This window comes from Sciurus carolinensis, unplaced genomic scaffold, assembly GCF_902686445.1.
Source record: "Sciurus carolinensis unplaced genomic scaffold, mSciCar1.2, whole genome shotgun sequence".
Lineage (NCBI taxonomy): Eukaryota > Metazoa > Chordata > Mammalia > Rodentia > Sciuridae > Sciurus > Sciurus carolinensis.
In genome coordinates, this window is record NW_025920416.1 from 9,853 (window position 1) to 36,873 (window position 27,021).

Consider the following 27,021-nt stretch of genomic DNA (forward strand, 5'->3'; position numbering starts at 1 on the left):
ATATTGTTCACAAATATCCAAAAATGGGATCACATATTGAGAGTGAACAAGCTTCTGGGAAGTCATCTGATGAAGTCCAGTCACCTACCGATGTTTGTCTCAGAAATTATAATCATAGATGGATCTCAATGGAGGTAACACTTTAAAATATATATACATTTATATGTGTGTTTTTGTATATAAATAAACACACACACATATATGTATACATATATATATCAAGCAAATAAATCAATTTGAAAATTATCATGAAGAGAGTTGTTATAATTATATCAGTGAGTTGTATTCTTAATATTTCCTTTTTCCTAAATATTATTCCAAGGCAAGTACACATTAATCATAGTATTCTATATTCTACAAAATACAGAATGTTCATTTGTAGTTCCCTGCTGAGGAAAACTAATTTTTTAAATTCCAGAAATCTAGACTGACATCATTTTGAGAGGGCCTTAGCAAAGTCCTCTTTTCAGAAATTTTGATTACAGTTATATCTCTTTGAGATTCATTTGGATACTACATATTTGGATTTTAAGAGAGAAAAATAGACACCAGCTTTTTTCCCCCTTGCTTTATGTTTCCTTTTATTTTTTTGGTGGTGCTGGGGATTGAACCCAGGGCCTTGTGCTTGCAAGGCAAGCACTCCCCCTTGCTTTATAAGTATCAGTATCATTTCCTTTGTGTTTCATGGCACCTAGAAATCCCTATTGTATGTAGTAAATTATTTCTCCATGTAAGTTATGTAACATATTTCTTTTTTTATCAATGGGATATTATAACTTTGAAGACAGAATTTATGATTATTATATTTCATTATGTACTGTATATTAACATTTTTCTACAAAAAATCTTTAAAAGTAGAAGTTTGTTTCTTTCCTTGTAGCTGTAGAGGCAATGAAGATTAGAGTGTCTGTCCAGCTGGATGATTATATTTTTATTGTTAAAAGATTGAGTTAAGAAAAAACAATATCAGTGTTCTCTATAATAAATTAACACTTTCAACTCTTGATCACCTTGATATTTGTGTAATTATATAGATATATCAAAATAATAATAAAATTATCCTTAGTTTTCTTTATAATATATGTGATTGTATCACAGATATAAAAGATGTTGTCATTTGGGTCTATATGTAGATCATCTAATTCTTTCATTGAAATATATATTTTCCTGCCAGAGGTGACATGCTATAGATTATATATATATTTTTAGTTTAATTCATTTTAGTATGTAGAACAATTCATTTTTTTCATTCCTCCCTTTGCACATATACACATGATGTATTTCTGATTCATCATGACCTAACTGATGATTTCAACTTTACAATGCTGAAAAATCAATATGCATTTATAAGAACCCATACTTCACATTTTGAATTTTGATTATTTTACTGACTGGCAATATACAGTATGATACTACTTTGTGATGCAATATCACAACTCACAGTTAGCCATGAAGCCACAGAACTAAACTACAGTATTCTACAGGGTTCTGTGTTGCTAAATTGTGATATTCAGTGAGTTAGGTATATTTAAATGCATTTCCAACTTAATGATATTTTCATCTTCAAGTTGGTTTATCAGGACATAACCCCATGTAATTTGAAGAGCATGTACTCTTATTCAAGAATATTTTTGGAAATTTTTTTTGTTTATTGTTCTAGATGAGTTTCATTGTTTTTGGCAAAAACAATCATGGTATTTGATTTTGTTATATAAAATATTAAAATTAATATGGTAATAACCACTATTGTTGCATTCTTTAGGCTAATAATTTGGAATATGGTATATATCTATATTTAAGTCTTTTATCTCTCAGTAAATATTTACACAGTTTCCTTCTTATTGCTTTTGTTTTTCATGATTTTATTATAAAAGGATTTCTTTTTATAGAATTTACATTTCTTGATGTGATGATAGAGTCAAGTTTCTTCTTGAAGTTTGTCTCAGCTCACATTCTATAGCTAAATGAAATAGAACAACTTGTACTTCTATTAACAGCAAAAAGAAAATTTTAATTTTCTTTCACATGTTTTATTTAAAATAATGATATCTACTTGTTTAATTATTTATATTGATCACATGTTGTTGTATCTGCCTGTTCCTACCATATGGTGTAATACTTTCAAAGTAAATCCAAGATAAATTTACTAATGTCATGACTCCAAAAATAACTGAGCCTAATTTGTCTTATATCATTTCTGTAAAACTTCATCATATACTTCTGCTTACTGTAGTAAATATTTTGCCTTCAATACATTATATATAATCAATGTAGGTAACTTTTAAATTGTGCTTAAATTTAGCAATTTTTTGCTACAAAATACTAAAGTACATGAATCAAAAGTCAAATTCCCTGTCTTTTTGGGTTTTTATTACTTTTTTTTCTTTTTGCAGGTTTAGAGAAATGATTTTCCTACCTACAGGTATCAGAAACCTGATGGATATCTGAAAATTTGCAGATCAACAAGCCACCATTTGATCAACCATTGAGCTGGTGGTCTCATAGAGCTTTCCTTTTTTGTTCTCCTACCTGCATCACCAGATCTGCTTTTTCTATTATCTGAATGTAAACCTTTTAAAATTTTGGCAGTTATGGGAATTGAACCCCCAAATTTGCACAAGCAGGTAAGCTCTGTCAATGAACTAAAACACCAGCCCTTATCTTAATATTATGTAAACCTTCTGGGTTTTATTATTTCCAATCTTAAGTGTTTATTGGAACCTGTAACATGCATGCATATTGGAATGTAATTTAACCTATGTTAGAGTTTATTTTTGGTAAATTTTATTGATATATGCTAGATATGCAGAATATGTACCACATATATCTTCTTGGATGTACTGTACTAGATACAATGAAAATTTGTTAATATATATGGATTATCCAGTGAAGTACCCAAACCATCACCCTACAACTCAATGAGTATCTCCAATGTTAACATACCATATGAGTAGTATGCAGTTGAATAAAATTTTACAAATCTCAGAAAGCTCCTTCTGTTTCCTTTCTTTTCATTTAATATCCCTCACCTGTAGCCATGATCCCTGTCTCCTTTATACCAAAGATTAGTTTTACCCTCTTTTTGCTTTCAAATAATAGCTTCAGGAAAAGTAAAGATAATGAACTATAGGGAGAGATAGGTAAAAGGCATATAGATGAATTAGAAATTTATTCCAAATTAGGCATGCTGTGACCATCATATGGAAATAGAAAGTAGAACACATACCCTTGAGGTCATGCTGAGAGAAAATAGGACCTGGTACCCAGCTGAAATTTGTGTCTGAGGGAGGAACAATTGATGATGACTTCTGAGGTTCTCACAGTTGTTTCTCTCCTTTCCATATATTAAATAATGGGATTTATTTTTATTCACAAAGCTTCTGTTTTGATTAGACAATCTAAAGTGTATAATTACTTTATTCTGTGTACACTCTGAGCACATTGACAGAGTATAACAACTTGATCTCGGTACATGTCTGTGATTACCATAGTTTTGCACCTCATGGCTTAAAACACTTAAAATATATTTTGCCACTTGATTTTCTGGTCAAAAGTTTTCTTTGGTGATCAATTTTTATAAAAGATTTGTACTTAGATGAATTCTGAATTATGTTTGTTCTTACTGGGAGGGAAAGAATGATTTGATATCATGTGATTGCTTTTGGGGAGATTATCAATCCTAGGGTCTCCAGCATACTAAGTAAGTGCTCTATCAATGAGCTCTGTCCCCTATATGCAGTTTTCAAAGCTGTCATTTGAAAAGAGTTGTCTCAAGGTGCCAAAAATATGCAATGGAGAAAAGATAGCCTCTTCAACAAATGGTGCTGGGAAAATTGGAAATCCATATGCAACAGAATGAAACTAAACCCATATCTCTCACCATGCACGAAACTAAACTCAAAATGGATTAAGGACCTCAGAATCAGACCAGAGACCCTGCATCTTATAGAAGAAAAAGTAGGTCCAGATCTTCAACATGTCGGCTTAGGACCAGACTTCCTCAACAGGACTCCCATAGCACAAGAAATAAAAGCAAGAATCAACAACTGGGATAGATTCAAACTAAAAAGCTTTCTCTCAGCAAAGAAAACTATCAGCAATGTGAAGAAAGAGCCTACAGAATGGGAGAAAATCTTTGCCAATCATACTTCAGATAGAGCACTAATCTCCAGAATCTATAAAGAACTCAAAAAACTCTACACCAAGATTACAAATAACCCAATTGACAAATGGTCTAATGAAATGAACAAAAACTTCACAGAAGAAGACCTACAAGCAGTCAACAAACATATGGAAAAATGTTCAACATCTCTAGTAATAAGAGAAATGCAAATCAAAACCACCCTAAGATTCCATCTCACCCCAATTAGAATGGCGATTATCAAGAATACAAGCAAACAACAGGTGTTGGCGAGGATGTGGGGAAAAAGGTACACTCATACATTGCTGCTGGGGTTGCAAATTAGTGCAGCCACTCTGGAAAGCAGTATGGAGATTCCTTAGAAAACTTGGAATGGAACCACCATTTGACCCAGCTATCCCACTCCTTGGCCTATACCCAAAGGACTTAAAATCAGCATACTACAGAGATACAGCCACATCAAAGTTCATTGCTGCTCAATTCACCATAGCCAGATTATGGAACCAACCTAAATGCCCTTCATTGATGAATGGATAAAGAAACTGTGGCATATATATACAATGGAATATAACTCAGCCATAAAGAATGATAAAATTATGGCATTTGCAGGCAAATGGATAAAATTCGAGAATATCATGCTAAGTGAGATAAGTCATTCTCAAAAAGCCAAAGGAAGAATGATCTTGCTGATAAGTGGATGATGACACATAATGGGGCGTGGGAGGGGTTAGTTTTAGTGTTAGGGAGGGGGACAAGAATGGGGGAAGGAAGGACTGTATAGAGGGAAAAGAGGGGTAGGAGGGGTGGGGGGAAAGGAAAAAATAACAGAATGAATCAACCAACATTACCCTATGTAAATTTATGATTACAAAAATGGTATGCCTTTACTCCATGTACAAACAGAGAAACAACATGTATCCCATTTGTTTACAATAATAAAAAAGAGTTGTCTCTTGCAGTCTATGTGAAACCCTATTGTGAATGCTTAGTGATTAGCCTTTCCCAACTTTCCCAATTTTATGTAGGTTTCCATTTTCCCAAGCCCAATTTCTGACTGCAAGTAAAACTATGATAAATATAAAATTTCATCTCTTACTCAACTTCTAAAGCTCTCCAATTTTACAGTTTTTAAAAATGGAAACAGTTGGTTACAGTCAAATTGTCAAACATCTATCAAGTTTCAAAATATACTTGATGTTGGAATATTGAAAGAGTCAGAAGTATACCAAAGATTAGTTTTACCCTATTTCATAATTGAAATAGTCAACATACCGTACATAAGGATTGGAAAATGGTCTGCAGTGAATACCTTGTTTTATTTTAAGACCCCAAATTTTAAACTAAATTTTTGGATTTTAAGACACTAAAGAATCTTGTAAAAATTACTATCTGATTTTTTTCTTTTAAATAAATCAAAAAATAATTTTTTATCCAATCTTTGAATTCCTATGGAGACTTGAAACCAACATGATGCTATTTGTTTCAGGTTCTACAATCAAAATAAAATTAAAAAGAAAACCAATTTACATTCTACTATAGATCAGGAAACATGCAAACCCAAAACCAGTAATGTAAGTCTCATTTTTCCCTCCTTGCAAGCTTTAAAAGTGAGTTCTCAAATCCTTTCTTTTAATCCTTAAACTCATTGCTTATTTTTTATTGTGTCAATAAATGGGGTAGGTGAAATATATAAAAATATGTCACAGAAACCCAATATATCCAATGTATATTTTAAAAGAAAATTTAAAAATGTAAGCAAACTTAACAGCAAAGATTTGAAAAAAAAAATACATACAGGTGGAAAATAGAAACTGAGAGAGCAAAATTAAAAAAAAATAGTAAACAGAAGCCAAGAATAAGAATTTTCTTAAAAAATTGTTTTCTAGAATCCATTTGCAAAAGTAGAAGATACAATAATAATCTAAAAAAAGATTCACTTCTTGCACAGATAATGCTAATATCCATAAATAAAAAGTTATTTAGGGGCTGGGGAGATATCTCAGTTGGTAGAGTGCTTGCCTTGCAAGCACAAGGCCCTGGGTTTGATCCCCAGCACCACAAAAAAAAAAGCTATTTAAAGGAAATAATGCATAACTTCACTGTTATAGGTATATAAAGCATATTATTAAAACATTACATTGTACTCCATCCTAGAAAATCAAATATGCATTTTTTCTGAAACTGTCAAATAAAACTGATATGTAGTGATTAGATTTGACATCACTTACCATTTTAGACAAAACAATAAACTTTCCAAACTTGAAATGACCAAAAGTAGAAGAAGTACCACAAAGAAATTGTTTTTATCCTTTTGTTACAATGATATACACCAAGTTAAAATTATGTAGAAAACTGCAAGTCCAACTAAGAGGTGCTTAATTCAAACTCTAGTCATATGTAGTATATTACTACATGACTGAAGAAGTGCTTCTTTTTGTTTTTTTTGTTACCTTTTTTCTTCATGTAGATGAAGTTTTTCATGAAAAACATTAAATTAGACAAATAAAGTTTTAGAACCATCATATGGTACCTACCCAGGTACTGTCTTGTATGTAACTAATTATTTACTAAGTTTATGCTTTCTACTAACCAATAGCTGTGCAGAATAATGAATCAAAACTGTAAGATACAGTATTTTCCAGAAACATATGAAGATTTTATTTCTTATTGATAATAAGGTCAACAACCCACTCTCTGGTACATGAAGTCTGATTCCAACAATTTTTCAATTTATATATAAAGTGAGGTTTACATGATTCACAAAACTATGATAAAATGACATTATTTTCTTATACCTATCTGTGGAATTCAGGTGTTTAAATTCACAAACATGAAACTACTGACTTTCAACTTGAATTTTAAGTTTTGCGTCATCTTTTACTAGAGAAAATAACACTACTTTGAAAACACACATAAGCCAATATGAACAAAATAATGAGTCATGAAAAAATATATAAAATCATTGTCTATAATAATGAGAGTACATGAGAAGACATGCTGTGACCTTTAAACCTTTTTTTTCTGAATAGTAGGGAAATTTTCTTACTCATTTGTGTATGTTAAGTGAATATGAGAATGTCCTTAACATGAAGTACACATTGGTCTAGTGGTGATCTTGACAAAAAAAATGGAGTTTTCTTTAAAAATTATGCAAGTGAACAAAATAGATTGCATAAGTGTACTGACTATAAATTAATTGTTTTAGAGGTGAAAAGTTACTATACAGTTTAAGGAATGATTTATAAAGGGTACATGAAAAATTTAAGACTACAAAGAACCACTCTTTGGAGAATAAAATTGAATGACATTAGAATATGCTAAAAATTTGTTTTTTTTTTAAGAGTAACAGGTTGGCAATAATTAACTGTGTATTTCAGCTAGTGGAGAAGATTGTGAATGTTCCAAACACAAATTATGAATATTTAAGGTGCTAGATATGCCAGTTACTCTCATCTGTTCAGTGCACATATATACATGTATTGAAATGTCATTATACCCAATAAATATATGAGTATTTACCAATTAAAAATAAAGTTATATATAAAGAAAAGCATAATTTAATTATACTGTATTTATGAAGTTAAATTTGAATAATCAGTGTCTAATAGAAACAGCACCACTGAATTCCACCCATGCAAGAAAGTGGAGAATTCAAACAAAAGGCAGTTACATTAGTGAACTATCAGATCCTAATGCAAAGAGTAAAGCATACTGCAATACCCATTTTAGTAATTTCCAACCTTAAGGATTTAATTATCACACCTGAATAGTAATTACTATAATTAATGAATTTTTAAATGAAATTTTTAGAAAAATTTGCTTGCATTTGTATCTGTTGAACCCAAGATTAACAATAGATATAATCACTAGCTTATTTACATGCTCTCCAGTGAAAATTATTCAGAAGACAAAACTCATTTATTTAACATTTTTCAAGCACAATGTTAGGTACTGAGCATACTGTGAAGAAGACAGACATGATCCCTGCTTTCATGAGTTCAAAATCTACAATGATTTGCACCTTATTTTGAATATTTTAAGACTTTAGAAGTTGTATAAACACAGAGTAGCTAAAAAATACAATGAACTTTATATTTTACTATAATATAAAATCTTTCTTAATTCTGCTTTCTAGACAAAAGATAATCATTTTTCTGATATTTCATTGTTCTAAGAAAATACTTCACTTTTTCACAGCCTCAGCAAATTCCTATTCAGATGTCTCTTACAGCAAAAGCACATGAACACTAAAAATATATATGCATAAGATAAATTACAACTTGTAATAGGTCTTCCTATAATTCAGTGGTTTGTAAGCAGTAGCAAGTGCAACAAGAGACTTTTAGGTGGCTTTGTTTCTAGCAACATAATTCATGCATCACAGTCATGAAACTGTATTAATAAGCTGGAGATGCATTTCTAATTTAGCTTTAGAACAGGTGAAGAATATGCTGAGGTTTTGCAGGTGCCATGTTAAAGGTGAGTATGAATTGAAAAACACTGTGGACAGCAGGAGATTACTTCAAACACCCATTTCCCTTCCTGTGAGAATTACTGAATTGCTGTATTTGACAGCAATGGGTTTTTCTCCTTGACATGTGGGGACAGAAAAGAGACTGATAACCTCAATTCTACTGGTCATATATATATATTTTTTTACAAAAATTATCAGCATAGGAATGAGGAATTCACACAGTGGGAAGAAATAAGCACTTCTAATGTACCTAATCTCATAATTTAATATAATGACACAAATGTTCATATATAGACTCATTTTATTGATGTTACACTTAAAAGTCACATCAAACTTGTACTGGGTACGCTATTATTGGAAATGCAACAAAACTGATGAATTCTGACTATCAGCATATATGATTTCTCATTAGTTTAACAGTGTTAAGAGAATACTCCATGTATTATCAATTATATATGCATATTGCATAGCACTTCCCAATCCAGTAACCAGTATTTTAATATGAGATATGATTACTAAATATATCATGATATCCTGGATGGGATTCTGGTACAAAAATGGTTGGTAGTAAAAAAACTAGTGAAATTTGATTAAAATGTGGAGTTCAGTAAATAGTAATGTACCAATATCAGTTCCTTAGTTGTATGAAATGTATTAAAGTAACATTCTACTAATAATAGGATTAACTGGGTATATGGTAAAATCACTGTATTTACTTTGTAATTTCTTTTCTAATCTAAAATTGAAAGTTTATTTAAACAGAAAGTCAATGGGAAGGATGGGATTCAGAAAGGGAGACTGAATATAAAAGAGTTTTATAGGTATAACAGATATTCCAATAACCCTGAGATGAGATGGGACAAAAGAGCAATATGATTGATAAGAAGAGAGTAATTGTAGACAGATTTTTATGATTGTTATTCAGAAAATGGGGGAGTTTCAGGTTTACAGCATGTGTTCTATTATGTAGAAGAGATCAACTAGTTGTTTAGAGTAAGACAGTGCAAATATGCAAAACTGAGGGTCCACTTGAGGTTGATGACCATGAATTTATAAACCCTATCAGCCTTTCTTGTCACTCCCTCCACTAAAAATGCATTCTAGGATTTATTTTCTTAATTCCCATCTAAGATGAAGAGTCTGTTATCCATGGAAACTTGAACTCTTAATACATGTGAGGAATATTTGTTTTTATCCAACTGCTTTCCATACATTTCTAACCTCACCCTTGTTCTTCAAACATAAAGTCTAAGATTCAGATTTCTATATTAAAGAATAGACCTGAATGAGAAAAAAAACTAATTTTAGATACATAATGAATACAACATCTATGTAAATTTGAATTCTAAGTGTTATGAAAAATAATTTTCTTTTCCCACCCCCTTTCCACTATCCCATTCATTTGCCTACTTCCCACCTTCAATTATAAACACAAGGTAAATATTTTTCATTTTGAATATATATTAAAAACAATCTGTTTAGTATTATAAATGATAACAAAAGAGAGGCATGGATAGAAGCTAAAATATAGCTGCCATGATTAATCTGAAACATATCCATTTCAAAATCAAAAAACATGGGAAATGGATAGGAACAGACAACAAAGACTTTCTCATTCATCATCTAAGTGTATGGTTTTGCAAACCATACAAAATTTTGAACATGATTGCCTAAATTATATCTTGCTCTGAAAAGGTAACAAAATTAGGAGGAATGAAACTTTCAATTCTTGAATGTATCCTATCAGCTTGAGAGGAAATGTGTATTTTTAATAGGCTTAAAAACTTTTATTGAAACACAAAATATTTTGCTTTTTTGGTAACACAATAGACATCTGTTTGTTTAGCCTCTAGCAGTCTCCTGTATTCTCATGGGAAATTACATGAGTTCAAATTTCTGAAAAATAAATTTAGAAATAAAAACATCTAATTGAAGGGTAAGAAATTCTTAAAATGTGTTTTTTTTCTTGAACTTGTCACTAACTGTAATGCTACTAATTTAGAAACAGTCTATCTTCCACAGTAATAAAGTGCAAGAAAATAATAAGTAAAAAAGTAATAAAGAGTAACAAGTAAAAATATATAAGTAATAAATAATAAACAGCAGGAAGGAAAATAATAGTTGATAAGGAAGCTTCTTTTCCTTTTTAAAGAATTAATGTGAAAAGATTTTGATAAGTTTGAAAACCTGGGTAAAACTTTTTTTTTTGATTTAACAGTATAATTATTCTTTCATTTAGTGTGCTCAGTTTCCTTCAGTCTTCATTACAGGGAAAGCACCTTTGATTTTAATACTATTGATCAAAATATTAATTTGAATTAAAGCACAAAAAGTAAATTAAATTATTGTTTTATACTTTTGAGACACTTAATGGTCTTATAAAAAATGGAAGCAATGTGTATGTAACTGAAAATTATCTTTGCCATAAGAAAATCTAATACTGGAATATTTTTTGCAAGATGGAATTCAGCATGCTTAGAAATGATAAATTGAGTTAGGGCTCTTTATTACTCTTCATTGTTACCCTCTTATGATACTCTTAACTTGTTCTTCCAAAGTATGTTTTATAGGGTACGTATCCAACAGTTTATAAAGGAAGAAGTAAGCTGACAGAGAATTTGGTAACATTAAAAGAGATCTCTTTGGACCACAAAGAAGGCACACCCTGTAGAGCTATAAGATAAGGTATATTTATTTAGCCTATTTTACAGTAAAAGCTGTATTAGAGTAATTTTAATGCATAAAAGCAAATTAAAATAATGACTGGAAGATATAATTAGACCTTTAAAAATTATTTCTAAAAGTAACATTCAGTAGAAAAAAATTAATATTTTTAAAATATAGTGAAATACTGTGAAGTAATTAAAAGTACTGACATAGTAAATACCTGATAAGGAAATTTTTCATATTGGTATATGGGAAACATGGTAACTGTAAATTAGCTACATATATTAAATATAAGAAATAAATGAAATTTATATAAACATGTCATAATACCATTTTATTTAAAAAGTGAATTATTCAAAATTGTTTTGATTCAGACATGGTGGTAAATGCCTTCAATTCCGGTGGCTCAGGATGCTGAGGCAGGATGGCAGGTTTGAAGCGAGCCTTAGCAACTTAGCGAGGTCCTAAGCAACTTAGCTAGACCCTGCCTCAAAAGAAAAATTAAAGAAAAAGCAGAGAGGCTAAGGATGTGAGTCAGGTTCAATCCCTGGTATCAAAACAAATAAAAAATAAATAAATAAATAAATAAATAATGTTCGAGGCAACTGATTAGCAACCTAGCAGAAAAAAGCTTACCTTGAACTGCATATAAATTAATCCCATAGGCTCAAAACGTTAACATTAAAGAAAAAAAAGCAGAAGATGGTGAGTTATAATATTAGAGGTGACAGGTATCATAATATCAAACTCAAAATCATTAAAAAGGTAAAAGTTGATACCTTCAGTTTTTCTACCACTCATCCTCTTGGCAAATTGCTGTTTTTAACTTTAGAGAATATTATATACAGTTGGTTTATATGTCATACTTACTTCAAGATTTTATAAATCTGGCCTTCCACAGACTAAAAAATTGGCTTTTATTTCTGTTTTACAGTTTCACTCTTAAAGGATTGAAAACATGCAAACATAGTAACCTTACATGACATTGTTCACCAAGGTAAATCTTTGACTCTGGTCCTTGAGTATCTGGTAAGCAATTAAAAAATACTCAATATTTTATTTTTCTTTAGTAATCGAAAATTTGACTTTTTTAACAGTCCCAGGGCCATTGTTTTTCTATTTATTGGCATTTAAATTGATTAAGTGGTGCATTCTGTATCTTTTCCTGACAAACACTTTTCTTTAAAAAATTAATTACTATTAGGTTAATGAGCCATGCATTCTAAAACTGTTATCATGTAGTAAAATGCTGTGTTTTTTCAGGGTAAAGACCAAAAACAGTACATGGATGACTGGGGGAACAAGATGAGTATGCAAAATGCAAAGGTATGTTTATTGTGTAATGTTAAAAAGTCTTCTAAAATATTTTTGATATTTTATTTCACATTATAACTGATCATCCTACATGTGTAGAATAAGTCTCTGCAGGTATATTTAAATTTCTGAAAAAAAAATCCAAATGATGGGTACATTTTGCAAAAGGCCACCTTTAAAATAAACTCTTCTAATATATTTAAACTGGTATTAAATTATACAATAACAGTGCATTTTCAGGGTTATGCATTATGAATAAGGGTTATAAGTAAGACCAGAAACATATAGGTATTGTGATTGCTTTGTTTGAAGTAATTATCTGTATTGTCAGAAGGAACAATCAGATAAGTGTGTTTTTGTAGTATATCTAAGAATTCAAATAATGCTAAAGAAGTTTGCTATAACAATCAGATCCAGAGAAACCCAGAAGTTATTAGATGAATAAACACACTTGACATACTTGTGTTCTTATAGATTTCTTTTTTCTGAGTGGCATATTTTACTTTTCAAAGATTTTATTTGTCCAAAGTTCAACAGTTTATAGAAACCTATTTTGAAAATAGACTGTCCCATCTTGTGTGTTTGAGACCTTTATAATTCTGTAGATAGTAAAAATAACTTCAAGCTTACATTTTTTTTATTGTAAACAAATGGGATTTCCTGTTGTTTCTGTGTTTGTACATGGCATAAAGGCATATCATTTGTGTAATCATAAATTTACATAGGGTAATGTTGTTTGATTCATTCTGTTATTTTTTCCCTTCCCCCCACCCTTCCCACACCTCTTTCCCTCTATACAGTCCTTCCTTCCTCCATTCCTGCCCACCTCCCTAACCCTAACTCGAACCCTAACACTAACCCCACCCACACTCCATTATGTGTCATCATCCACTTATTAGTGATGTCATTCGTCCTTTGGTTTTTTGAGAATGGCTTATCTCACTTAGCATGATATTATCCAATTTCATCCATTTGCCTGCAAATGCCATAATTTTATCATTCTTTATGGCTGAGTAATATTCCATTGTATATATATATACCACAGTTTCTTTATCAATTCATCAACTGAAGGACATCTAGATTGGTTCCACAATCTGGCTATTGTGAACTGAGCAGCTATGAACATTGATGTGACTGTATCTCTGTAGTATGCTGATTTTAAGTCCTTTGGGTATAGGCCAAGGAGTGGGATAGCTGGGTCAAATGGTGGCTCCATTCCAAGTTCTCTAAGGAGACTCCACTCTGCTTTCCAGAGTGGCTGCACTAATTTGCAGCCCCACCAGCAATGTGAGTGTACCTTTCTCCCCACATCCTCTCCAACACCTGTTGTTGCTTGTATTCTTGACAATCGCCATTCTAATTGGGGTGAGATGGAATCTTAGGGTGGTTTTGATTTGCATTTCTCTTATTACTAGAGATGTTGAACATTTTTCCATAAGTTTGTTGATTGCTTGTAGATCTTCTTCTGTGAAATGTCTATTCATTTCCTAAGCCCATTTGTCGATTGGATTATTTGCATTCTTGGTGTAGAGTTTTTTGAGTTCTTTATACATTCTGGAAATTAGTGCTCTGTCTGAAGTATGAATGGCAAAGATTTTCTCCCACTCTGTAGGCTCTTTCTTCGCATTGCTGATAGTTTCCTTTGCTGAGAGAAAACTTTTTAGTTTGAATCTATCCCAGTTATTGATTCTTGCTTTTATTTCTTGTGCTATGGGAGTCCTGTTGAGAAACTCTGGTCTTAAGCTGACATGTAAGATCTGGACCTACTTTTTCTTCTATAAGATGCAAGGTCTCTGGTCTGATTCTGAGGTCCTTAATCCATTTTGAGTTTAGTTTCGTGCATGGTGAGAGATATGGGTTTAGTTTCTTTCTGTTGCATATGGATTTCCAGTTTTCCCAGCACCATTTGTTGAAGAGGCTATCTTTTCTCCATTGCATATTTTTGGCCCTTTTGTCTAGTGTGAGAAAATTGTATTTATTTTGGTTTGTGTCCTCTATTCTGTACCATTGATCCACCTTTCTCTTTTGGTACCAATACCATGCCGTTTCTGTTACTATTGCATTGTAGTAGAGTTGAAGATCTGGTATTGCGATACCCCTTGCTTCACACATTCGGCCAAGGATTGCTTTTGCTATTCTGGGTTTTTTATTCTTCCAGATGAATTTCATAATTGCTTAGTCTATTGCTATAAGGTACATCATTGGAATTTTAATTGGAATTGCATTGAAACTGTATAGCACCTTTGGTAGTATAACCATTTTGACAATATTAATTCTTTCTATCCAAGAACATAGGAGATCGTTCCATCTTCTAAGATTTCCTTTAATTTCTTTCTTTAGTGTTCTGTAGTTCTCATTGTAGAGGTCTTTCACCTCTTTTGTGAGATTGATTCCCAAGTATTTTATTTTTTTCGATGCTATTGTGAATGGGGTAGTTTTCCTAATTTCTCTTTCTGAAGATTCATCACTTATGTATAAAAATGCATTAGATTTATGTGCATTGATCTTATATTCCGCTACTTTACTGAATTCACTTATGAGTTCTAAGAGTTTTCTGGTGGAATTTCCTGGTTCCTCTAAGTATATAATCATATCATCAGCAAATAGGGGTAGTTTGTGTTCTTCTTTTCCTATTCATATCCCTTTAATTTCTTTGGTCTGTTTAATTGCTCTGGCTAGAGTTTCAAGGACGATATTGAATAGAAGTGGTGAAAGAGGGCATCCCTGCCCTGTTCCAGTTTTTAGGGGAAATACTTTCAGTTTTTCATCATTTAGAATGATATTAGCCATGGGCTTAGCATAGATGGCCTTTACAATGTTAAGGAATGTTCCCACTATCCCTATTTTTTCTAGTGTTTTGAGCATGAAGGGGTGCTGTATTTTATCAAATGCTTTTTCTGCATCTATTGAAATAATCATGTGATTCTTGAGTTTACATCTATTCATATGGTGAGTTACATTTATTGATTTCCTGATGTTGAATCAACCTTGCATCCCTGGGATGAAACCCACTTGATCATGGTGCACTATCTTTTTAATATAGTTTTGTATGAGATTTGCTAAAATTTTTTTGAGAATTTTTGTATTGATGTTCATTAAGGATATTGGTCTGAAATTTTCTTTCCTTGATGTGTCTCTGTCTGGTTTAGGTATTAGGGTGATATTGGCTTCATAGAATGAGTTTGGGAGGGTTCCCTCTTCTTCTATTTTATGGAATACTTTGAGAAGTATTGGAATGAGCTCTTCTTTAAGGTTTTGTAGAACTCGGCTGAGAACCTATCTGGTCCTGGACTTTTCTTTGTTGGTAGGCTTTTGATGACTTCTTCTATTTCATTACTTGAAATTGGTCTATTTAAATTGTGTATGTCCTCCTCGTTCAGTTTAGGCAATTCATATGTCTCTGGAAACCTGTTGATATCCTCGAAATTTTCTATTTTGTTGGAGTATAGATTTTCAAAATAGCTTCTAATTATGTTTTGTATTTCAGTCGTATCTGTTGTGATATTTCCTTGTTCATTCTGAATTTTAGTGATTTGGGTTTTCTCTCATCTTCTCTTTGTTAGTGTGAATAAAAGTTTATCAATTTTGTTTATTTTTTCAAAGAACCAACTATTTATTTTATCAATTTTTTGTATTGTTTCTTTTGTTTCAATTTCATTGATTTTAGCTCTGAGTTTAACTATTTCCTGTCTTCTACTAATTTTGGTGTTGGTCTGTTCTTCTTTTTCTAGGGCTTTGAGCTATAGTGTAAGATCGTTTATTTGTTGAGTTTTACTTCTTTTATTAAATGAGCTCCATGAAATAAATTTTCCTCTAAGTACTGCTTTCATAGTGTCCCAGAGATTTTTATATGATGTTTCATTTTTCTCATTTACCTTTAAGAATTTTTAAATTTCCTTCTTATATCTTCTGGTATCCATTCATCATATAATAGCATATTGTTTAATCTCCAGGTGTTGGAGTCGTTTCTGTTTTTTACTCTTTTATTTATTTGTAACTTCAATCCATTATGATCTGATAGAATACAAGGTAGTGTCTCTATCTTCTTGTATTTGCTAACATCAGCTTTGCGGCCTAATATATGGTCCATTTTAGAGAAGGATCCATGTGCTGCTGAGAAGAAAGTGTATTCACTCTTGGTTGAATGGTATATTCTATAAATGTCTGTTAAGTCTAAATTATTGATTGTGTTATTGAGATGTATGTTTTCTTTTTTTAATTTTTGTTTGGAAGATCTGTCCAGTGGTGAGAGATGCGTGTTAAAATCACCTAGTATTATTGTGTTGTGATCTATTTGGTTTCTGAGATTGAGAAGGATTTGTTTGACATACATGGATGAGCCACTGTTTGGGGCATAGATGTTTATGATTGTTATATCTTGCTGATTTATGCTTCCCTTAAGCAGTATGAAATGTCCTTCTTTATCCCTTCTGACTAACATTGGCTTGAAGTCCACATTATCTGAAATGAGGATGGATACGCCAGCTTTTTTGATGAGTCCATGTGCATGGTATGTTTTTCCCCATCTTTTTACCTTTAGTCTATGGGTAGCTCTTTCTATGAGGTGAGTCTCTTGCAGGCAACATATTGTTGGATCTTTCTTTTTAATCCAATCTGCAGGTCTATGTCTTTTGATTGATGAATTCAGGCCATTAACATTCAGGGTTATTATTGAGATATGATTTGTATTCCTGGACATTTGGTTCATTTTTTAAAATTTTATTTATTTATTTGACACAACTTGGTTCCTTCTTTATTTGACAGTTCCTGTAGGATAATTCCTCCCTTTGCTGATTTGTTTCTTTGTTTTTTATCTCTTCCTCATGGAATATTTTGCTGAGAATGTTCTGTAATGCTGGATTTCTTTTTGTAAATTCTTTTAGCTTTTGTTTATCATGGAATGATTTTGTTTCATAATCAAATTTGAAGGTAAGTTTTGCTGGGTATAAGATTCTTGGTTGGCATCCATTTTCTTTCAGAGCTTGAAAAATGTTGTTTCAGGCCCTTCTAGGTTTTAGGTTCTGGATTGAAAAATCTGCTGATATCCATTTTGTCTTCCCCCTGAATGTAATTTGTTTCTTTTCTCTCGCAGCTTTTAAAATTCTGTCTTTATTTTGTATGTTAGGTATTTTAATTATAATGTACCTTGGTGTGGGTCTGTTGTAATTTTGTATATTGGAGTCCTATAAGCCTCTTGAACTTGATTTTCCATTTCATTCTTCAGATTTTGGAAAATTTTCTGATATTATTTCATTGAATAGATTGTTCTTTCCTTTGGTTTGTTTCTCTAAGACTTCCTCAATCCCAATAATTCTCAAATTTGGCCTTTTCATGATATCCCATAGTTCTTGGAGATTCTGTTCATGATTTCTTACCATCTTCTCTGTTTGTTCAACTTTGTTTTGAAGGTTAAATATTTTGTCTTCAATATCTGAGGTTCTGTCTTCCAGGTGTTCTACCCTATTGGTTATGCTTTCTATGGAGTTCTTAATTTGATTTATTGTTTCCTTCATTTCAAGAATTTCTGTTTGGTTTTTTTTCAATATCTCTAACTCTTTATTGAAATGATCTTTTGCTTCCTGTATTTGCTCTTTTAACTGTCGATTGGTGTGATCATTCAATGCCTGCATTTGCTCTTTCTTCTCATCATTCAATGCCTGCATTTGCTCTTTTATCTCATTGTTTGCTCTTCTGTTCATTTTAATAATGTACATTCTGAACTCTCTTTTTGTCATTTCTTCTGCCATGCTGTCATTGGATTTTATTGATATAACATCTAGATTTGTTTGAGCATTTTCTTCCCTTGTTTTCTCATATTGTTCAGGAGTCAGTGGATCATTAAGATATTGCAGATTTCCTCTATTGACTTATAATGTCCCTGAAGATTGCTAGTATATCCCCTCTTATCCTTCAGTAGCCTGAAATCTTGGAGGAAGTTGATAATGCGGTGCTCCACAAGGAAGCTGCCTGTCTAGTGGTGGTGACCCTCACGTGGGGTATATTACCTTATAGTGGGCAGAGGTACCTCCACTTGTTGACCAATGGTCATGCAAAATCGATCTAGGCTGCAGGCTTAGGTATGGCCTGTTTGTACCTGTGTGTCTGGTTTTATGTCCTTGTGGGAAAACCTCACCTGGCAGGGAAAACTCACCCAGTGGAGAGGTCTCGCTGGTCAGTTCTCCTCCTAGAGGTTCCCCTCAATCTACAACTACTGCCTGGACTGGGTTGCCTTCCTCTGCAATGTTCCCAGGGGCCTGGACCTACCTCCTGGGTCTGGGAGCCTCACCCTTCACAGAGGAGTCTCCTTAGGCTGCCTTTCCTAAGAGAATCTGCCCGCAGTCCTGGAACCTTCACTCCACCCCTAAGCCTGTCTCTGTGCGGCTCTTCCACCAAGAAGCCTCCTAGGTCCTGGGACCCCGCTCTGCACCTAGTCACCTGGTTATGTGGCCCCTCCTCTTAGCAGCCACCTGGAGCCCTGTACAACAGCTTCGAGTCCCAGAGACCCGCCACATGCCTCTTCCTCCAGACAGTTGCCTTGTGTTCCGACGCAGTCTCTAGGAGTCCAAGCAACTCACTTCACATCTCCTCCTCCTGCCAACCGCCCATAGCCCTAGGCAGTCACTCCAAGTCCAAGTGACCCGCCCTGTTTCTCCTCCTCCTCAGGGTAGCCCCCCGGGTTTTCAGGAGTGGTCGCTTCGAGACCAAGCGACCCACCACACTCCTTTTCCAGGCAGTCCACCAGTGTTCAGGAGCGGTCCCTCTGAGACCAAACAACTCACCACTCGCCTCTTCCTCTGAGCAGCCACCCGGAGCTCTGATGCAGTCACCCCTAGACCAAGTGACCCGCCATGCTCCTCCTCTTCCTCCGGACAGCCCCCCAGTGTTCAGAAGCAATCTCTCTGAGTCCAAACAGCTCACCATGCAGCTCCTCCTCTGGCAACCACCTGTAGCTCTGATGCAGTCACTACTAGACAGAGTGACCCGCCGCGCTCCTCCTCTTCGTCCAGGCAGCCCCCAGTTTTCAGAAGCGATAGCTCTGTGTCCAAACAGCTTGCCATGCAGCTCCTCCTCAGGCAGCCGCCCGGAGTCCCAGTGGTTGCTCTGAGTCCAAGCACTGTGCTGAGCGGCCTCCTCTACGATGTTCCCAGTTGTCCGTGTTTACCGCTGTAGCGGGGGGATGGACGTCTTGCCAAGCAACTCTACTTCACAATGTTCTCTGCGTTCCGGGACTACCACCCCATCTGGGACACCTCCCCAATGGGAGAGACTCACCCGGAGGCTTTGAGTTGGTCCCAAGTCTCTCACTATCTCCTCTTTTGAATCCTTCGTCCTGGAGCAACATGAAATGCAGCCTCCTTTTAGTCCGCCATCTTGAAACCCCCCCAAACTTACATTTTTTAATAGTGAATTTGGTAAATATAAAGGTAAGCCCATTTCTGTTATTGATAGAGAAATCTGAACATATGGCTAACACATTGCTAAGAATTTTAGAAAAAGTCTTTAAAAGTATTTCCATATACATTTCATGAGGATTGTTTTCATCATAGTTCTATTTTCCTTTCCAAGGTGTTTTGAAGGTTATTTGTAGATTTTCTCGTTGTTAATATTCTTTTTTTTTTCTACTTTTATATTAGCACTAATTTGTAAACAAAAATTGTCTTTAATACTCATCATTTGACAGAGGTGTGAAAAGTCTTTTAAGTCAGGTCTAAATAGCTGGAAAATAGTTTATTGTTTGTTAAAATTGCATTTAGTGTTTTCCAAATACAAAATTTAACAGGAGTATATTGAAAAGTAACTGTGCTCACCACTGAAACCCAAATGCAAGCCAACAGGAGTGTATTCAAGTAGTAACTTTAGAGTTTTCAAAACACATAAATAAATATGTGGAGTCTGAAGACGTCACATCTTACAGTCTATTCAGGCCATGTGTGGTGGTGCATGCCCACAACACAGTTATTTGGGAAACTGAGGTAGGAGGATCACAAATTTGAGGGCAGCCTGAGCAATTTAATGAGACCCTGTCTCAGAATTAAAATGCAAGAGAATTGGGGCCATTGCTCTGATGAAGAGAGCTCTTGAGTTCACTCCTACTGCAACCCTCCAAAAAACCACCAGAGGCATTCCTGCCATTAATCACCTGTTGCCTTGGCTTATTCTTGGTATTCAGATGTTATTTTTCATCTATAAGTGAACTGAAGGTACCACTTGAGTCTTCAGTACTTAACGTTATTTTTGGTAACCCCAGAATATCAAGATGTGTTCCACATCTCTCTTTTCACCACAATACACAACAAAACCTCTACCATTAACCTTATAGGAATTGCTTTTTTCAGAGCACTATAGTACATTACTCCTTTTTGAATCACTGCTGATTTTGAAACTGAGTAGGAATTGGTAAACGTAAAATATCCAGCAGGTAGGTGTTAAAAGCTGATTGAGTTATTTTTATAACTGGTAATTTGCCAGGATGTGCAGCCCCATTCTCTGTAATACCTGAGACTTTACATAAAGCCACCAGGTCCAATGCCACATTTAAAACTACTGAACCATATCAGATTGTTTTTTAAGGGAGTAAGTGCCTGTTTGATTGCATACTGGTATTTTATAATCAAACTATAAACTTTAGTATTATAGAGGATACATCTGTTTAGGCTGCTTTCTCTAATAAATGAACTATTACTATGAAAACAAAATTTTGTTATATTTATAATATTTTCATAGACACTGTCGACAAAAAGGATAGATGTTTCAAACTGAACAATGGACTAAAATTGAGAGAACAACTTGAAGTGGAAAAGGCATTGGGCATTGTCCTTAAAATGATATAATTTCTTGTTTTTTTTTTAATTTTCTAAACCAGTTGCTTTTCTGCTTATCATAGCTTATGCAAATACTAAATATATCTTGATATCTGTAAAACTAATTTTTACTTACTTGCTTTTGTAGCTGTTTCTATAGCAAATTCTGCATGGGTTAACTTATTCCTACAGAAGAATGGTGTTACACTGAGTCTTGAAACAACAGAACTTTATCATTAATGAAAAAGAGGAATTAAAGGTATCAGATTTTGGTATGGAATGATTAAATATTTATAAATTCCTCCAGGTGGTTAGGTATAAAAGAACAACCATTTTTCAATGTGTCACCACTTTCATGTGAGTTTGGAAATTTTCTCTGAACCCACTGAACAATTTTTGACAGAATTTTGTGGGGAGTTTACATTGGTTGTTAGCAACAAGTACTAAAAGGTGTGAGTTCCCAGGCGTGGCCCATGGACCCCAGGTTTCTGATACCCTTTCAGGTAGTGTACAGAGGTAAAAACATATTTTCAGAAGTACACTATGTTAGGGGTCGCTGGCTCAGTTGTGGCTCACTGGTAGCTCCCAGAAAAACACTCCACAGACATGAGAACTCACACAAAAGACTTTATTTATGGGGACGGATAAGGTACGTTCGGGGTGGAAAAAGAAAAGAAAGAGAGAAGATGGCGTATGGCTTCTCCCAGATATTGGAATTTCATGGACTGGGAGGAACCAATTGTGGAGGAGAATTCTTGCAGACTGACTGATTGACCAATAACATGTTAGGACGTAATGTGGGAGGCAGGAAGATGACGGCAGCGTAAGCTGGACACTCCTGTAATGTAAGAGGCGGGCAGAATGCAGACTGACAGGTGATGGGGAGGCGGGAAATTCCTGTAATGGAAGAGACAGGCGGAGCGCAGGTTGACAAGTGGTTGGGAGGCAGGAAACTCCTGTAAATGGAGAGAAGGGCTTTATACCTTACACACTAAATGCTATTTGCTTTTTTCCCTGTGTTAATATTTGCACTGTTGATCCAGAAGCAATAAGAATAAAACTGCTGTTTCCTGGTATTTGTTCAGGCAGTGCCACCAAAGTATATCATAGTATTCTTCACCACTGCACATTCTTAAAGAAAAAGTATCAGTTACACCTAAAGTATTTTGACAAGAAGTAAAATGCATTAATTTTATTAAATTTACATCCTTGAGTAAATGGCCAGTATTTTTGTGTTGTATATGTATGATGAAATGGGAATTATATAAAAACACAAGGACTCTCCACAGAAATACTATAGCTATCACAAGGAAAAAATTTTGGGTGATTATTTGGCTACAAGATGAACTAACCCTCTCTTTTTTTTTTTCAAGGAACATCATTTTTTTCTAGAAAATATGACCAATAGACAAATTGTGGTTATTCAGATTTAGATATTTGGCAGATTTTTCTTGAAAAATTAATAAAGTAAGCTTGTCACTTCAAGGAAATCACTGCTAGTATTTCTTGCCAATAATAAAATTGAGGTTTACAAATACAAATTAGATTTTGAATTTTTGGATCTGCTACTTTAAGTTTAATATCTTCCCACTACTTAGAAACTTTTCTGATGAAGTCAGTTGTGATATTAACAAATAGAGGTTTTTAAAAATTTTGAATAAATATATAAAAACCTTAATCTATAAATCAAGAATAAATATTTTACCAGCTATCAGCATCTTATATTGTAGAATCATGCATGGTAAAAATTCATTTAAAGTAGAAGATAGACCAGTGAATTTTAACAAAATATGAATAGTTTATTGATATAATTTTGGTTACCATATAACCTCAAAGAAAGAACTTAATCTAATTCTAATATATCAAAGAACACTGTCTACAATAATTAGAAAATACTGTTAAAATATTTCTCTTCTTTTCCAACTTCATATCTGTGAGATTTGATTTTCTTCATATAGCTATATATATTGATATGTTGTGATAAGGAGTAAAGCAACATATCACAACAGATAGAAAGCAAAAGCAAATACAAAATACAGCTGTCTTCTATCAAAACAGACTCTAAACAATTTATTGAAATGTTAAAAAAGACCATTCTTAACTTATTTTTGGAAAAAAATTTCATAAAAATGTTATTCATGCTAATGAGAGGCATTTTTAATACATAACTAAATGTTTTAATTTTTTCATATTTTATGGCAAACATCAGCAGTAATTCATATAAGTAAAAATACTTGGGGGTCCCTAATAATTTTTAAGAACTTAAAATGAGTTCCAAGACCCAAGAATTTAAAATCCACTTCTGAAATGGGTTCCCTTTATATGCTTGCCACCATGACTGCATTTATTATGTGCTTAGTAATTTAATTGGTAGCTATTTAATTATATCATTTTATGTAATCTGATTTTAAGGGACTTGAAAGTAAAACAAAATTAGATGTTCTTTTTGTTTTGAGTAAATTGTTTCTACTAGAACAAGAAAGAACTTTGTAGATTAGCTTTGAAATTTTTTTTACTGTCAGAATACTTTGATAGAACTTAGTTTTTAAAAACCCATGCAGTTTTCCAAAATTACATTTTTAATTTTTCACAAATTGTTACAATACTTTCACTTTTGGAAAATTTTACTAAATTTTATAAGTATGAGTTTTTCAGGTTATTATTCAGTAATAAATTAAAAATTTACTTTTAAAATGGTGATTTTGTCTTTGGCAATTTGTATACTTCTCTTCACTTAGTATTTTGCTATTTGTTTGAATGGTAAATTCCTATTTGTATTTCCTTCCTTAAAAAGGAAATGAGTGGACCACCTATGTTTAAAAAATTACAAGTTATTTACATATGCTTGCATAGATTATACAGAATTTTTAAAATAGTTTGTTGTTATTTTCCTTTTAATTGTCCCCACCCCTACTTCTCTCTTTGTCATACTGCATTTACTGCTCTTTTATATAATCACAAAATGAATGGCTGTGACAGAGAGACATTCATGAGTATTTGAAATGCAAAAGGAATGTCAAGAACCATCAACAATTCCCTTTTATATGGGAATACTCTGAGTGCTTTAAATTTTGCCTCTGTCTTCTTTAAAGGAAGCAAAGCAAATTTTATCTTCTCACAGGCCTGTAAAAAGTTCTGATTACTTCCAGGAGCATTGTTGCATGTCTGCAATCCCAGTGGTTTGGGAGACAGAGACAGAATTATTGCAGTTTCAAAAACAGCCTCAGCAAGTTAGGGAAGCTGTTAAACAATTTAGCAAAACCCTGATTCAAAATAATAGCTCAGTTGTAAAGTGGCCATGGGTTAAATCTCCAGTACCAAAAAAAAAGAAGAAAAGAAAGAAACAAAATAGAGAGAAAAGAAATTCTGATTTATCCATGAGATAATATGATAAAATTTGTTGCTTTTGTTATTTATTTTAATGCATTGTAAATACACTTGGGGCTTCAAGTAAGTAAGGGTCAATTAAGTTTGAGTCTTTATGCTGTAAGTTGTTCTTGATCCTTCTGAAAATTCTACCCTTCTTTCATGATCTGTAAAAATCAGAGGTCTAGGAATTACAATATAGTCATTTTCATTAATGATAAAAATTGTCTTGTGTAGAATCATTGGACATTTAGTTAGTTGAGTTTGAGAGATTGTTTATTTCATATCATACCAATATCAAAATTCTGATTGTACACCAGGTACCTATTTGGACAATCATGCTAATTCATGATCTTCTCAGGAACAGGAGAGTAAAATATTGGGGGAACTACAACTGGCAACTTGGAAACCTATAGGATAAGCAAATTTATAGCTCTGTTCTTTACCTCCTTATAACTCAGTCTTACCATCTGAAAGATAAATCATAAAGCAACCTTCCATCCTATTAATTACCAAAATTATAGAAAATAATTTGTTGAAATTATTTCTGAAAGTTGGGAGATTAATAGTAAAATTGATAATAAATAAAATGGTGCTAGCATTCTTCCAGTTACTGTTAGCCATAATTTAACTTTCTGGTATTGCTTATGCAATTTTTATCCAATGTAGTAAAGTATTGATTTGTTTTTTGATATTTTTAATATTTTAATCAGATATCTAAAGTTACGTGTCATATAAAGTTATATGTAATAGTAATCTCAGCCTAAAAAAATTCTCTCATTTGAAATAAAATATATGGTAAAAATAAATTTATTTTCTTAATCTACCTTTCAAAATTGCTCCTTCTTCAAGTGATCAGGATTTAGAGGCTTGGAGATGATAACAACACTAGTGCTAATGGGAGATAAAATTGGGAAGCCTAGTCTTCATTTCTGGATAATTAGTGTATTCCATGTCAAATTGACAAAGGAATGACAAATGTTTTTCATCATTTACAGCAATTAGTAATACTCAAAAGCAACGAGGTCTCTCTCAGTCTAAACTTATCCATTTAACAAGAAGAGTACAGAATCCATTGTAATTTCTATTCCATGGAAACCTTTTTTGAATGGATTTCTGCAAGGTAATTGTTTGTAAAACTCAACTGGATTATGTACTCATGACTTCAGTATTTTTAATAAAAAAATTGTAGAGCAAATGAATGTTAGAATTAGGTTAAAAGTGATAAAAGTTTATAACTGTGGCAAGTAAAATTATGTATCTCAGTGTCATTAATCTATTTTGGATTAATTTAATTTCAGCTAGAAAATAACTTTGGCACTATGACTTATGGACAAAAGGAAAACTTCTTTAACTTAGATTAAGATAAACTAAACATCTACACCTTATACCAGGTACATTCAGCACATAAAAGTAATGAAATTTTGTGGTCTCAGAATTATTGCATTTAGTTTTATTTTATAATAATATGCTGGCCCAAGACCACATGTACTCAGCAGAATTCATAAAACCAATTTTGTTGAAGCTTCATAAAGCCATGGAGTCGCCATCTCTGTCCCTGTGAATGGAGTCATGGTGAGGATAGGGACTAAGAAATACTCTATATTCTTAATGGATTTCAGTATATTTAATTCTTTGTTTTCTTTTCCCTAGTAGAGACTAGCCTGATCCATATCAGTTCCCACATGATCTACTCAAGTGATTTTGTCACACTATGGTATCAGCCACCTGATGTGCTCTTGGTTCTGCAGAGTACTCAACAATGATTGAGGAGTGGTAAATATATACAGATACAATATTACTACATTTATACTTTTGAAATCATGTAGCTGATAACACAGGGCATACTAATAGTAATCTTAAAAGAGTTTTTATTTTAAAGAGCCACAGCAGTGAATAAAAGTTCTGGCATGGTATCAAGATTATCTATGTTTAAACATCAATTTCATTATCCAAATCACTGGCCTGTGCCTTAGATTCCACATTTAAGTGAATGAGAATATTTAACAATAACTACATTAATGTTCTGTACAAATGTTAAGTCCAAAGTAATTAACACATAAAAAATTTAGGAAAGTATTGATTGACACCATAATTGAAAGAAAAATTATTTTATCATTATTTAACATTCACCAAAATCTACCAGTTCTAAAAACATAATTAAAATGCTGTAACCATCTTTCTCATGCATCACCTTGATCTCAATATTCCCCTATTTAAATACCTTTGTGGCCAGTGCACTCATTAAGCTATAAAGT

General features: G+C 33.0%; 1 pseudogene; it reads left to right on the forward strand.

Annotated features, from left to right (window-relative positions):
* LOC124975715 (cyclin-dependent kinase 17-like) lies at positions 1 to 26,543 on the forward strand (annotated as a pseudogene).
* Positions 26,544 to 27,021: the final 478 nt, after the last annotated feature.